Source organism: Sapajus apella, unplaced genomic scaffold (genome assembly GCF_009761245.1).
Source record: "Sapajus apella isolate SASKATOON/1434 unplaced genomic scaffold, GSC_monkey_1.0 scaffold35, whole genome shotgun sequence".
Taxonomy (NCBI): Eukaryota; Metazoa; Chordata; class Mammalia; order Primates; family Cebidae; genus Sapajus; species Sapajus apella.
The window spans coordinates 16,303,886-16,318,987 of record NW_022436975.1 but is presented as its reverse complement, the minus strand read 5'-3'; positions in this window follow the sequence as shown (position 1 = coordinate 16,318,987).

Here is a 15,102-nt window from a genome sequence, read left to right as displayed (position 1 = left end):
CCTATGATATTTCTTTTAGTGTGGAATGTCTAGTGATGAATTCACTCAGGTTTTCTTTTCTTTTTTGGTCTGAAACAACCTTTATTTTGCCTTTAATTTTTTTTATTGCATTTTAGGTTTTGGCGTACATGTGAAGAACATGCAAGATTGTTGCATAGGTACACACATGGCAGTGTGATGTGCTGCCTTCCTCCCCATCACCTGTATCTGGCATTTCTCCCCATGCTATCTCTCCCCAACTCCCCACTCCCTGCTGTCCCTCCCTTAATTCTCCCCTACAGACCCCAGTGTGTGATGCTTCCCTCCCTGTGTCCATGTGTTCTCATTGTTCAACACCCCCCTATGAGTGAGAACATGTGGTGTTTGATTTTCTGTTCCTGTGTCAGTTTGCTGAGAATGATGGTTTCCAGGTTCATCCATGTCCCTGCAAAAGACACGAACTCATCGTTTTTGATGGCTGCATAGTATTCCATGGTGTATATGTGCTGCATTTTCCCTGTCCAGTCTATCATCAATGGGCAGTTGGGTTGGTTCCAGGTCTTCGCTATTGTACACAGGACTGCAATGAACATACATGTGCATGTATCCTTATAATAGAACGATTTATAATCTTTGGCTATATACCCAGTAACGGGATTGCTGGGTCAAATGTAATTTCTATTTCTAGGTCCTTGAGGAATCACCACACTGTCTTCCACAATGGTTGAACTAATTTACACTCCCACCAACAGTATAAAAGTGTTCATGTTTCTCCACATCCTCTCCAGTATCTGTTGTCTCCAGATTTTTGAATGATCACCATTCTAACTGGCATGAGATGGTATCTCAATGTAGTTTTGATTTGCATTTCTCAAATGACCAGTGATGATGAGCATTTTTTCATATGTTTGTTGGCCTCATGTATATCTTCTTTTGTAAAGTGTCTGTTCATGTCCTTTGCCCACTTTTGAATGGGCTTGTTTGTTTTTTTCTTGTAAATCTGGTTTAGTTCTTGTAGATTCTGAATATCAGCTCTTTGTCAGATGGGTAGATTGCAAAATTTTTTTCCCTTTCTGTTGGTTGCCGATTCACTCTAATGACTGTTTCTTTTGCTGTGCAGAAGCTGTGGAGTTTGATTAGGTCCCATTTGTCTATTTTGGCTTTTGTTGTCAATGCTTTTGGTGTTTTGGTCATGAAGCCCTTGCCTACGCCTATGTCCTGAATGGTTTTGATTAGGTTTTCTTCCAGGGTTTTTATGGTGTTAGGCCTTATGTTTAAGTCTTTAATCCATCTGGAGTCAATTTTAGTCTAAAGTGTCAGGAAGGGGTCCAGTTTCTGCTTTCTGCACATGGCTAGCCAGTTTCCCCAACACCATTTATTAAACAGGGAATCCTTTCCCCATTGCTTGTTTTTGTCTGGTTTGTCAAAGATCAGATGGTTGTAGATGTGTGGTGTTGCCTCCGAGGCCTCTGTTCTGTTCCAGTGGTCTATATCTCTGTTTTGGTACCAGTAACATGCTGTTTTGATTACTGTAGATTGTAGTATAGTTTGAAGTCCGGTAGTGTGATGCCTCCTGCTTTGTTTTTTTTTGCTTAGAATTGACTTGGCTATGCAGACTCTCTTTTGTTTCCATATGAAGTTTAAGATGGTTTTTTCCAGTTCTGTGAAGAAGGTCATAGGTAGCTTGATGGGGATAGCATAGAATCTGTAAATTACTTTTGGCAGTATGGCCATTTTCATGATATTGATTCTTCCTAACCATGAACATGAAATGTTTCTCTATCTGTTTGTGTCCTCTCTTATTTCACTGAGTGGTGGTTTGTAGTTCTCCTTGAAGAGGTCCTTTACATCCTTTGTTAGTTGTATACCCAGGTACTACTTTTTATTTTATTGTTTTATTCTCTTTGTAGCAATTGTGAATGGCAGTTCGTTCTTGATGTGACTCTCTTTAAGTCTGTTATTTGTGTATAGGAATGCTTGCGATTTTTGCACATTGATTTTGTATCCTGAGACTTTGCTGAAGTTGCTTATCAGTTTAAGGAGATTTTGGGTTGAGACGATGGGGTCTTCTAAGTATACAATCATGTCATCTGCAAATAGAGAAAATTTGACTTCCTCCTTTCCTATTTGAATACCCTTTATTTCTTTTTCTTGCCTGATTGCTCTGGCTAGAACTTGCAGTCCTATATTGAATAGGAGTGGTGAGAGCGGGCATCCTTGTCTAGTGCCAGATTTCAAAGGGAATCCTTCTAGTTTTTGCTCATTCAGTATGATATTGGTGTTGGTTTATCATAAATAGCTTTTATTATTTTGAGATACATTCCGTCAATACCTAGTTTATTGAGGGTTTTTAGCATAAAGCACTGTTGAGTTTTGTCAAAGGCCTTCTCTGCATCAATTGAGATAATCATGTGGTTTTTGTCTTTGGTTCTGTTTATGTGGCGAATTACGTTTATAGACTTGTGTATGTTGAACCAGCCTTGCATCCCTGGGGTGAAGCCTACTTGATTATGGTGGATAAGCTTTTTGATGTGCTGTTGCAATCAGCTTGCCAGTATTTTACTGAAGATTTTTGCGTCTATGTTCATCATGGATATTGGCCCGAAGTTTTCTTTTCTTGTTGAGTCTCTGCTGGGTTTTGGAATCAGGATGATGTTGGTCTCATAAAATGATTTGGGAAGAATTCCCTCTTTTTGTATTGTTTGGAATAGTTTCAGAAGGAATGGTACCAGCTACTCTTTGTATGTCTGGTAGAATTCGGCTGTGAACCCATCTGGACCTGGGCTTTTTTTGGGTGGTAGGCTCTTAATTGCTGCCTCAACTTCAGACCTTGTTATGGGTCTGTTCAGGGTTTCGGCTTCTTCCTGGTTTAGGCTTGGGCGGAGGCAAGTGTCCAGGAATTTATCCATTTCTTCCAGCCTTACTAGTTTATGTGCATAGAATTGTTTGTAATAATCTCTGATGATGGTTTGAATTTCTGTGGAATCTGTGGTGATATCCCCTTTATCGTTTTTTATTGCATCAATTTGGTTATTATCTCTTTTCTTTTTTATTAATCTGGCTAGTGGTCTGTCTATTTTGTTGACCTTTTCAAAAAACCAGCTCCTGGGTTTACTGATTTTTTGAAGGGTTTTTTGTGTCTCTATCTCCTTCAGTTCTGCTCTGATCTTAGCTATTTCTTGTCTTCTGCTAGACTTTGAGTTTTTTTGATCTTGCTCCTCTAGCTCTTTCAATTTTGACGATAGGATGTCAATTTTTGATCTCACCTTGCTTCTCATGTGGGCACTTATTGCTATATATTTTCCTCTAGAGACTGCTTTAAATGTGTCCCAGAGATTTTGGTATGTTGTGTCTTCATTCTCGTTGGTTTCGAAGAACATCTTTATTTCTGTCTTCATTTCATTGTTTATCCAGTCAACATTCAAGAGTAAGTTGTTCAGTTTCCATGGAGCTGTGCGGTTCAGGGTTAGTTTTTGAATTCTGACTTCTAGCTTGATTACACCCTGGTCTGAGAGACTGTTTGTTATGATTTCCGTTCTTTTGCATTTGCTGAGGAGTGATTTACTCCCAATTATGTGGTCAATTTTAGAGTACGTGTGATGTGGTGCTGAGAAGAATGTATATTCTGTGGATTTCGGGTGGAGAGTTCTGTAAATGTCTATTAGGTTTGCTTGGTCCAGGTCTGAGTTCAAGTCCTGGATATCCTTGTTAATTTTCTGTCTGGTTGATCTGTCTAATGTTGACAATGGGGTGTTAAAGTCTCCCACTATAATTGTGTGGTACTCTAAGTCTCTTTGTAAGTCATTAAGAACTTGCCTTATGTATCTGGGTGCTCCTGTATTGGGCGCGTATATATTTAGGATCGTTAGCTCTTCTTGTTGCATTGATCCTTTTACCATTATGTAATGTCCCTCTTTGTCTCTTATGATCTTTGTTGCTTTAAAGTCTAATTTATCAGAGATGAGAATTGCAACTCCTACTTTTTTTTTGCTCTCCCTTTGCTTGGTAAATCTTCCTCCATCCCTTTATTTTGAGCCTATGTGTATCCTTGCATGTGAGATGGGTTTCCTGGATACAGCACACCGATGGGTTTTGGCTTTTTATCCAATTTGCCAGTCTGTGTCTTTTGATTGGGGCGTTTAGTCCATTTACATTTAGGGTTATTATTATATGTGAATTTGATACTGCCATTTTGATGCTAGCTGGCTGTTTTGCAAATTAGTGGATGCAAATTCTTCATTGTGTTGATTCTCTTTACCATTTGGCATGTTTTTGGAGTGACTGGTACTGGTTGTTACTTTATATGTGTAGAGCCTCTTTCAGGAGCTCTTGTAAAGCTCGCCTGGTGGTGACAAAATCTCTGAGTACTTGCATGCTCACAAAGGATTTTATTTTTCTTTCACTTATGAAGCTTAGTTTGGCTGGATAGGAGATTCCGGGTTGAAAGTTCTTTTCTTTAAGGATGTTGAATATTGGCCCCCACTCTCTTCTGGCTTGTAGGGTTTCTGCTGAGAGATCTGCTGTGAGTCTGATGGGCTTCCCTTTGTGATTAACCCGACCTTTCTCTCTGGCTGCCCTTAGCATTTTCTCCTTCATTTCAACACTGGTGAATCTGACGATTATGTGCCTTGGGGTTGCTCTTCTTGAGGAATATCTTTGTGGTGTTCTCTGTATTTCCTGGACTTGAATATTTGCCTGCCTTGCTAGGTTGGGGAAGTTTTCCTGGATAATATCCTGAAGAGTATTTTCCAGCTTGGATTCATTCTCTTCGTCACATTCAGGTACATCTATCAAATATAGATTAGGTCTTTTCACATAGTCCCACATTTCTTGAAGACTTTCTTCATTCCTTTTTACCCCTTTTTCTCTATTCTTGCCTTCTCATTTTATTTCATTGAGTTGATCTTCGACCTCTGATACCCTCTCTTCTGCTTTGTCAATTTGGCTGTTGATACTTGTGCATGTTTCGTGAAGTTCTCGTGTTGTGTTTTTCAGCTCCATCAATTCACTTATATTCCTTTCTATTTTGTCCATTCTCGTTAGCATTTCGTCACATCTTTTTTCGAGGTTCTTAGTTTCTTTGCATTGGGTTAGAACATGTTCTTTTAGTTCACAGAAGTTTCTTACTACCTACCTTCTGAAGTCTGATTCTGTCATTTCATCACACTCGTTCTCCATCCAACCTTGTTCTCTTGCTGGTGAGGAGTTGTGATCCCTTGTAGGAGGAGAGGTGTTCTGGTTTCGGGTGTTTTCATCCTTTTTGCGCTGGTTTCTTCCCATCCTTAAGGATTTATCCACCTGTCGTCTTTGTAGTTGCTGGCTTTCAGATTGGGTCTCTGAGTGGACTTTCTGTTTGTTGATGATGAGGTTATTTCTGTTTCTTAGTTTTCCTTCTAACAGCCTGGCCTCTCTGCTGTAGGTCTGCTGAGGTCCACTCCAGGCCCTGCTTGCCTGGGGATCACCTGCAGCAGCTGCAGAACAGTAAGGGTTGTTACCAGTTTTTTTCTTCTGCTATCTTTGTCCCGGAAGGATACCCGCCAAGTGTCAGTCTGATCTCTCCTTTATAAGGTGGCTGTTTGGATATACAGGGGTCAGGGAGCTGCTTGAGGAGACAGTCTGTTCTTTATAGGAGCTCAAATGCTGAGCTGTGAGCTCCATTGTTCATTCAGAGCTGCTGGGCAGGTACATTTAGGTCTGCTGCAGCAGAACTCATAAACTGCTTTTTGTTCCCAGGTGCTCTGTCCCAGGGATTTAGGGCTTTATTTATGAGTTTCCGTTATGCTGCTGTCTTCTTTTTTTTTCCTTCAGAGCTGCCCTGCCCAGCAAGGAGGCAACCTAGTCACTGTCTGCCTGTAGAGGCTTTGCTGAGCTGCTGTGGGCTCCGCCCTGCTGCCGAGTGAGCTTCCCTGCAGTCCTGTTTATATGGGTGTGGTTAGAACTGCCTTGGCAATGGTGGGCCACCTCTGTTATGGCAGACTCTCCGTGTAGTGGCACGTTGCCTCGGCAATGACAGGTTGCCTCAGCAATGGTGGGCTGCCTCAGCAATGGTCAGACTGCCTCCGTAGTGGTGGAGTGTCTTAGTAATGGCAGTCGCCTGTCCCCCACAGAGCCGGACCTTCTCGGGTTCAGCTGTGCTTGCTGTGAAACTCTCAACCCAGAGCCTTTTCAACTACTGTTTTTTGTGTGTGTGTGTGTGGTGGGGGGGTGGGACCAGCCGAGACTGATCACCTGGCTCCCTGACTCAGAGTCTTTTGTTGTTGTTGTTGTTGAATGGTCGACTGTCTCCCAGTCTTCCAGTCGCCTGTTGAAAAGGCGCTGGGATCTCCCATGCTATGACTCATTGAGCTGGCTGAAAGAGTGACGCTGAGATTCCAGGTGTTTTTTTTTGCCTAGGAATCTCCTGGCCTGGCTCACTATTTAAGATGAATGGGTGACTGCCATCTCAGGGCTCCAATCGTCAGCTAAGAGGGCATCCGGACCAGTGTCTTCTGTACGGAGAACTGCTGCCTCAGGGCGTGGGCAAAGCAGCCGCGTGGGCCGAAACAGCTGCGCCGGACTAAACAGCCGCTCTGGCGTCCTGTGGGTCTTCTCCGCCTGGGAATCTCCTGGTCTGTGGGCAATGAAAATCCATCTGGAAATGCGGTGTCGACTCACCCTCTGCACTTTCACTGGGAGCTGCAATCCTGAGCTGTTCCTAGTTGGCCATCTTCCCCCGATCCCTTGTCTTTGTAGTTGTTGACAGTCAGATTGGGTCTCTGAGTGGACGTCCAGCTTGTTGATGATGAAATTATTTCTTTCTGCTTAGTTTTCCTTCTACCAGTCAGGCTCCTCTGCTGTAGGACTGCTGAGGTCCCCTCCAGGCCCTGCTTGCCTGGAGATCACCTGCAGCAGCTTTAGAACAGTAAGAGTTGCTGCAACTTTCTTCTGCTATCTTTGTCCCTGAAGGATACCTGCCTGATGTCAGTCCAAGCTCTCCTTTATGCGGTGACTCTTTGGATATACGGGGGTCAGGGAGCTGCTTGAGGAGACAGTCTGTCCTTTACAGGAGCTCAAGTGCTTAGCTGTGAGCTAGATTGTTCATTCAGAGTTGCTGGGCAGGTACGTTTAAGTGTGCTGCAGCAGAACTCATAAACCCCCTCTTTTTTTTCCCAGGTGCTTTGTCCCGGGGAGTTAGGGCTTATTTACGAATTTCTGTTGTTCTGCTGCCTTTTTTCAGGGCTGCCCTGCCCAGTGAGGAGGCAGTCTAGTCACTGTCTGCCTGCAGAGGCTTTGCTGAGCTGCTGTGGGCTCCGCCCAGCTGCCATGTGAACTTCCCTGCAGTCCTGTTTATCTGTTATAGTCACAACTGCCTCGGCAATGGCAGCCCACCTCTGTAATGGCAGACTCTTTCTGTAATGACGGGCTGCCTCGGCAATGGCGGGCTACCTCAGCAATGGTGGACTACCTCCGTAGTGGTGGACTGCCTCAGTAATGGTGGATGACCCTTCCCCACAGCGCTGGACCATCCTGGGTTCAGCTCTGCTTGCTGTGAAACTCTCAATCCAGAGCGTTTCAAATTGCTGTTTATTTGTGGGGGTGGGGCCAGTTAAGCCTGATCACCTGGCTCACTGCCTCAGAGTCTTTTTTGTTTTGTTTTGTTTTGTTTTGTTTTTTAGTTGAATGGTTGACTGTCTCCCAGGTGTTCCAGTCACCTGTTGAAAAGGTGCAAGGATCTGTGTGATTTCCCATGTGGCAACCCACTGTGCCAGCTGAAGCAGCTGTGCTGAGATTCATGGCACTTTTTTGCCTGGGAATCTCCTGGCCTGGCTCCTTGTTTCAGTCCACTTTTCTATCAGTTTAATGGGCATCTCTGTCTTCCCCAAAGTCCAATCACCAGCTAAAATGGTTCCTGGATCCTTGTATTTTGTATGGAGAACTGCTGTGCCAGGGCGCCATTCAAAACAGTGGCACTGTTTGAAACAGCCGTGCCAGCCGAAACAGCCACACTGGCGACCCATAGGGCTCCTCTGCCTGGGAATCTTCTGGTCTGTGGGCAATAAAAATCCATCTGGAAATGCAGCGTCCACTCATCCTCCACGCTTTCTTTGGGAGCTGCAATCCTGAGCTGCTCCTAATCGGCCATCTTGGATCCTTCCACTCTTGCCTTTAATTTTTCATAGATATTTTCACTGGATATACAATTGTAGTAGGCAGTTATTTTCTTTTAGCACATTAAATATATCATTCCACTATCTTTTGGCTTCCATTATTTCTGTTAAGAAACTGATTGTTAGTCTTGTTGTGGTTCCTTTGAAGATAATATATCTTTTTATTTTTGTCTTTTTTTTTCTTAAAAAAAAGTTTTACCCTTATGTACCTTGGTGTGGTTTTCTTTATATTTATCCTGTTTGGGGTTGCTGAGCTTCTTGTAGCTATCATTGATGTTTTTTTATTAGTTTTAGAAATTTTCATCCATTATCTTTTCAAATATTAACATCAATTCTGCTCCCTTCTCTCTCTGTTCTTCTGGGACTCCAACTATATACAAATAATATTTTTTACTTTGTCAACTAGCTCTTTTCTGCATTTTCCATCTCTCTTTTCTTCATGCTTCCGTCTGGATATTTTCTATTGATCTGTATTCCTGTTCAGCTTGTTCATTTTGCTGCTAGATTTATTTATTGAGTTCTCATTTTCAGTTTTTGTATTAGTGTTCTGGGCTGCCATAACAAAATACCAGCAGCTGGGTGGCTGAAACAACAGACTTTTCTGTTCTCACAGTTCTAGGGGCTACAAGTCTGAGATGAAGGTGATGACAGGGTTGGGGTGTTCTCTGTGGCCTACAGATCCTGCCCTCCTGCTGCCGCTTCACATGGTCAGCCCTCTATGCATATGTGCCCTTGATGGCTCTCTGTGTTCTAATCTCTTCCTTTAAGGACGCTGATTGGGTTGGGTTAGGGCCCACCTTAAAAACCTCATTTTGACTTCATTATCTTTTTTTTTTTCCTCCAAGACAGAGTCTTGCTCTGTTGCCCAGGCTGGAGTGCAGTGGCATGATCTCAGCTCACTGCAACCTCTGCCTCCTTGCTTCAAACAATTATCCTGTCTCAGCCTCCTGAGTAGCTGGGAATACAGGTGCATGCCACCATGCCTAGCTAATTTTTGTATTTTTAGTAGAGATAGAGTTTCACCATGTTGGCCAGGCTGGTCTTGAACTCCTGACCTTGTGATCCACCTGCCTTGGCCTCCCAAAGTGCTGGGATTACAGACGTGAGCCACAGTGCCCGGCCTTCATTACCTTTTAAAAGTAATGTATTAATTCATTTATTATTTATTTATTACCTTATTTCCTAATTCAGTCACTCTCTGAGGTACAGTGCATTGGGGCTTCAATACATGAATATTAGAGAGATACAATTCAATCCAGAAGTGTTACTATATTTCTTTTTCTAGAATTTCCATTGATACTTTTATATAGATGCCAACTTTGGTACAAGTTCAATGCAATTTCCATCAAAATATCACCATCATTCTTCACAGAATTAGAAAAAACAATTCTAAAATTCATATGGAACCAAAAAAGAGCCTACATAGCTAAAGCAAGACTAAGCAAAAAGAACAAACCTGGAGGCATCACCCTACCTGATTTAAAACTACACTATAAGGCCATAGTCACCAAAACAGTGTGGTACTGGTATAAAAATAGGCACATAGAACAATGGAACAGAATATAGAAATCAGAAATAAACCCAAGTACTTAACATCCAACTGATCTTTGACAAAGCAAACAAAAACATAAAGTGGGGAAATGACACCCTTTTCAACAAATGGTGTGGGAACAATTGGCTAGCCACATGGGGAGGAATGAAACTGGATCCTCATCTCTCGCCTTATATGAAAATCAACTCAAGATGTATTAAGGACTTTTTAATATTTCTCTATTAAAAATATATTCTTAAACATATGAATCATAGTTATTTAAAAGCCTTTGTCTGCTAACTCAATATGTGAATCAACCATAAGCCCCTTTCTGCTGTCTATTTATTCTTTTAAAAACATTTTGGTCACATGGTTTTCTCTGGGCATTTAGCAGGTTTTAAAATTGAATGGTAGATGATGCATATGAAAATAATTTGAGGCTTCAGATAATACCTATCATCTTCTAGGAGAGAGAGGGTTAACCCTTTCTCTGTTAGGCAGATAGATTGAAGTCCAGTCACTTTACTTTAATCAGATTCTGAGCTGAAGACTTGGTTGTGGGTTTGCTGGTTTGCACCACTTCTATTGTATAGACTCCTGGGACTTTCATCTGGGAATTTGGTGTATTTATCCGCATTTAACTCTGGTAGTTTCTGAATTCTAGTCTTTGCTTCTTAATATAGCTAGGCTGTCAAAACCTCTCCTCTGCTTCTCAGACGCTTTCTGGTTAACTTTTGCTTCATGAAGTTTCAGAAGCCAACATATGTCCTGAGTGAGAGCTGGCTGTGTGTCAGGCTCTGTTCTCCATCCTTTCCTTCTCACCTGGAACTTGTCCCCTCATGTTTCCAATTCTGCCTCTCAGGACACTAGGACTGAACAATGTCTACTGGCTTCTCTGCACCCTAGCCTCTATTCAATCAAATCTCATATTCTCAGTCCACCACCTGGCCATCATAATTAGCAAATATACTCATGGAGGAAAAAGGCAGCTATAAGACATCCCTCATCTTCCATGGTTCCAACTCTCCAGATTTTTTTTCTATGAAGCCTTTTCAGTTATTCTCAGTGGGGACACTGATTGCCACAAATTATCTATCCTACCTGGAAGCAGAAGGCACAGCAAGAATTTAATATTCCCTCTTTTCTTGTCTCTATGGAATAGGTATTATTACCATTTATGTAATAATAAGAAATTATGCATTATGTATTTTATGTGAAAACAGCCCCAGACTGCTTAAAGAAATTTCACAAAGTGTTATAGCTAGTTAGTTGTAGAGTCAAGATTCAAACCTAGTCTGTTATGGCTCCAGAGCCCTAGATTTTAAGCACAAGATTATGCAGCCTTTCTAGTTCACCTAATTTTCTCCTGTTATTTTCTGCTCGTCAAATGCTCTCATTTCACACTATATCTTTTTATTTCTAGGGATATTCCTCATTTAGAAAGGCAACAGATCTCAGGTGATGGTAAAAAGGAAAATATTTGGGTTAGCTAATTTTTGCTAAGCTGTGAGTGATTATATAGCCAAGTGTTTTACCATTTCCAGAAATATTTATGCTTATAGAGTACTGTATTAACTCAAAGAAATGTGTCAAAATAAAATTGAGATAATCCTCTGAATCATCTTCTCCTCCCTGCCCTTTCTCAACTCTACTACTAATGTGTTATTCTGTTATGAGGTGTGTGTGTATGTTATGTATATGTGCCTATATCAATATCATCCATATGACTTTGCATAGTTATATGGAACTTTACATGCCTATCTATAAGTTTCTACATTTCCTTCTAGGTGGTAAGGTTTTAAGAAGGAGGTTCTTTCTCTATTTCCTTTTCCTATACTTCCTAAAAACTTGTACAGTGCCTGCTGCATAATAGGTGCTAACTTAACACTTTTATTAAGTATATTATAGATTTGGTGAGGTGGATGACTTCTTATAACTTGAAAATTATTATCAAGTATGTAATTTTTGATATGCAATATGTTTAATATTGAACATCAAAAGAAGAAAATAAAAATATGAGAGACAGTAGTGCTTATAGCCTGACTGAGGAGGAAAGAAAGCAGAGGGGAAGAATTGATTCATATATGTCTGTTCCATTTTGCACACTGCCTGAAGAGCAATGCTTTTGCTCATAGTAAGAAAAATGCACATGTAGACTATGGAAATAAAACCTTTCTCACCTATCCCATTGACAAAAATTCAGAAGTTTGATAAGGCAGTCTATTGTTGAATCTGTGGAGAAATTGGCACTCTTACATGCAGTTGATGTAAATGCAAGATGGGAAAAATGTTTGGGGTAGAATTTGTTAGTATTTTGCAATATTATATGTGCCTTTACCCTCTCACTCAGCAATCCCACTTCTAGGAACTTACTATACCATTATACTAGAAAAAATATGAAAAGATCATTCTGAAGGTTATTAGTAGTACTATTGATGATAGGACAGTGTACTACTAATAGGCTTCAGAATGATCTCACATTTTGATCAACAAAGAACTAGTTGAATAAACTATGGTATATGCACAAACTAGAGTCCTATGCAGATGTAAAACACATGAGAAATGTCTTCATATGACATTATGGGGTAATCTTTAGGATATAGATTTTAGGTGAAAAAAGCAAGGTGAAGAAAAGTGTGTGTCTCATGGTGTCGTTCATTTAAGGGCCCAGGAGATGGGAGTGGGGAGGGTCCATATTAGTTTCCCAGGGGTGCCATAAAAACATACCACAAACTGAGTGCTTAAAACAACACAGATTTATGCTTTCACAGTTCTGGAGGGTAAAGGTCTAAAATCAAAGTGTTGGCAGGGCATGCTGTCTCTGGAAGCTCTAGGGAAGTGTCCTAACTTGCTTCTTCCTACGTTTTGGTGGCTGCTAGTTGTCCTTGGCATTCCTTGGCTTGTAGCTGCCTCACTCCAATACCTGCTTCCTTATTCAAGTGACTATCTTCTCGCTGTTTGTGCCTGTGTCTCTGGATCCAAATCTCCCTCATCTTTTTCTTATAAAGACACTTGTCAGTAGATTAGGGTCCACCCTAATCTGGTATGACCTCATCTTAAATTGATTACATCTGTAAAGATCCTGTTTCCAAATAAGGTCACATTTACAGGTACCTTAGGTTGGGACCTGAGCATATCTTTTTGGGGAACATAATTCAAGCTTCCCACTTTGTATTATAGGGTAAACAAATATGTGTATGTGTTTATGGGTATGTGGGGGAGGTGACAAGAATAGAAGCTTATGTTTCTTTGAATAGATATTATTTTCATTTTGGAATCATGTAAATATTCACATAATTATATAAAATCAGATATAAAATTATAGAAGGTAAAAGTAAAATGAAATAAATTAATATCAGAATTTGCGTTTATGGCACACCATTCAGAAAGAAACTATTTCAAGTGACTTTCAAACACTTGACCATATTTCCCTAGTGGCATATACTTTAAAGAAAAAAAAATTGAAAAAAAATTTCCTTTTTGAGACAGAGTTTCACTGCTGTTGCCTAGGCTGGAGTGCAGTGGCACAACTTCAGTTCACTGCAACCTCCACCTCCGGGGCTCAAGTGATCCTACTGCCTTAGCTGGGACTACAGGCCCATACCACCACACTCAGCTAATTTTTGTATTTCTTTGTAGAGATGGGGTTTTGCCTTGTTGACCAGGCTGGTCTTGTACTCCTGAGCTCAAGCGATCTTCCCACCTCAGCCTCTCAAAGTGCTGGGATTATGGGCAAGAGCCACCATGCCCAGATGAAAAAAAGTTTTTAACAACTGCTTTAGTAATCGCATTGTAGGTGATAGTATGGACATTCTTATTTTAAGACTTTTGAATGTGTATCATGTGGATGAAGTAAATGAGTAGTTATTTTTGTGTGTTTGTCAAAAGACGTAACACAAATGGGGTTAAATTAAAAATTTTGTGCTAAGTTTGAATCAGAAGTATAAATTTTCGTTTATGATGTATACTACCTTAAAGCAACACCAAAATCACAACATATTTATAGATTTTCACTAATACATCCTGAAAATAATGGCTGATCCAGTAGCAATCAGCAAACTTGATGTCAAGATCTTGACCTGGTAAGACCATCTATTTCTTGAAGGAACAGGAATTCCTCAGAGACATGGCAAATCTGGGGCAGAAAATGTTCAACATGCTCCTATAGCATCTCATCATACTACAAAGCACAGAACCTATTAAAGACTATCACGATGCAGCTGAAGGACTCAAGAGTCAACTTTAATAGGATCCCCACTGACAAATAAGGTGACAATTTGATAATCAATGAAAACCACAACTACAGTGAACCAAATAATTTCAAATATGCTCAAATCCACAATTTAAAAATGATTCAAAAGTAGAAATACTGTCAGTGATCACTGTTATGGCTTGAATTTGTCCCCCAAAGTTCACATGTTGGAAACAATCCCCAAGAGAACAGTGTTGAAAGGTGGGATCTTTAAGAGGTGTTTAGTTCATGAGAGCTCTTCTTAATGAATGGATTAATGCTGTTATCACAGTCGTGCGTTTGCTACTGCAAGAGTGAATTTGTCATAAAAGCAAGTTTGGCTTTCTCTGCTCTTGCTCTCTTTTGTCCTTCCACCTTCACATGGGATGATGCAGCAAAATGGCCCTGGCAGATGCCAACACCATACTTTAAATTATCCAGTCTCTGGTATTGTGTTACAGCAGCACAAAACGGACTAAGAAAATGAACCAAGTGAAGGCATTTGAGCGTTGTTTGGATATTTAAACACATGTTTAGATGTGGGAATTATATTGTGGTTATATTTTTCAAAAAGAATACATGCTATAAATTTAAGAATAAAATGACATGAAGTTTGAGATTTGCTTCAAAATATTCTGGGTACAATGTACATGAAATGGTACGATCGTTCATGAGTTGATAATTGTTGAATCTGGGTGATGAATATATATGCTGTTATCTTTGAAATGTTTGGAATTTTTTATAATAAAGAACCTTCCCTCCCTCCCTCACTCCTTCCCTTCCCCTCCCCTCTCCTACCCCTCCCTCTCTCCCTCCCTCCCTCTCTCCCTATCTCCCTTCCTTCCTTCCTTCCTTCCTTCCTTCCTTCCTTCCTTCCTTCCTTCCTTCCTTCCCTTTCTTCCTGACTTCCTTTTTTTTTTTTTTTTTTTTTTTTTTTTAAGTGCTATTTAGAGAAGGCTGAACAGGCTGCTAGGACATGAAAGGCCAAATAAATTCTATATTAAGTAAATTTTATAGGCAAATGCTCCAGAAATCATAGGCAATTTAACTAGTAAGAAATAAATGTAATGATGATATTGAAAACAATAACTAACATTTATTGGGTACCTATTATATTCTTGTTGCTTTACATACATCTTACTTGATACTCACAAAAACCTTGGAGTGGAATGCCATTTTATAATTGGGACCACTGAGACTGTTGCTAAACAGAT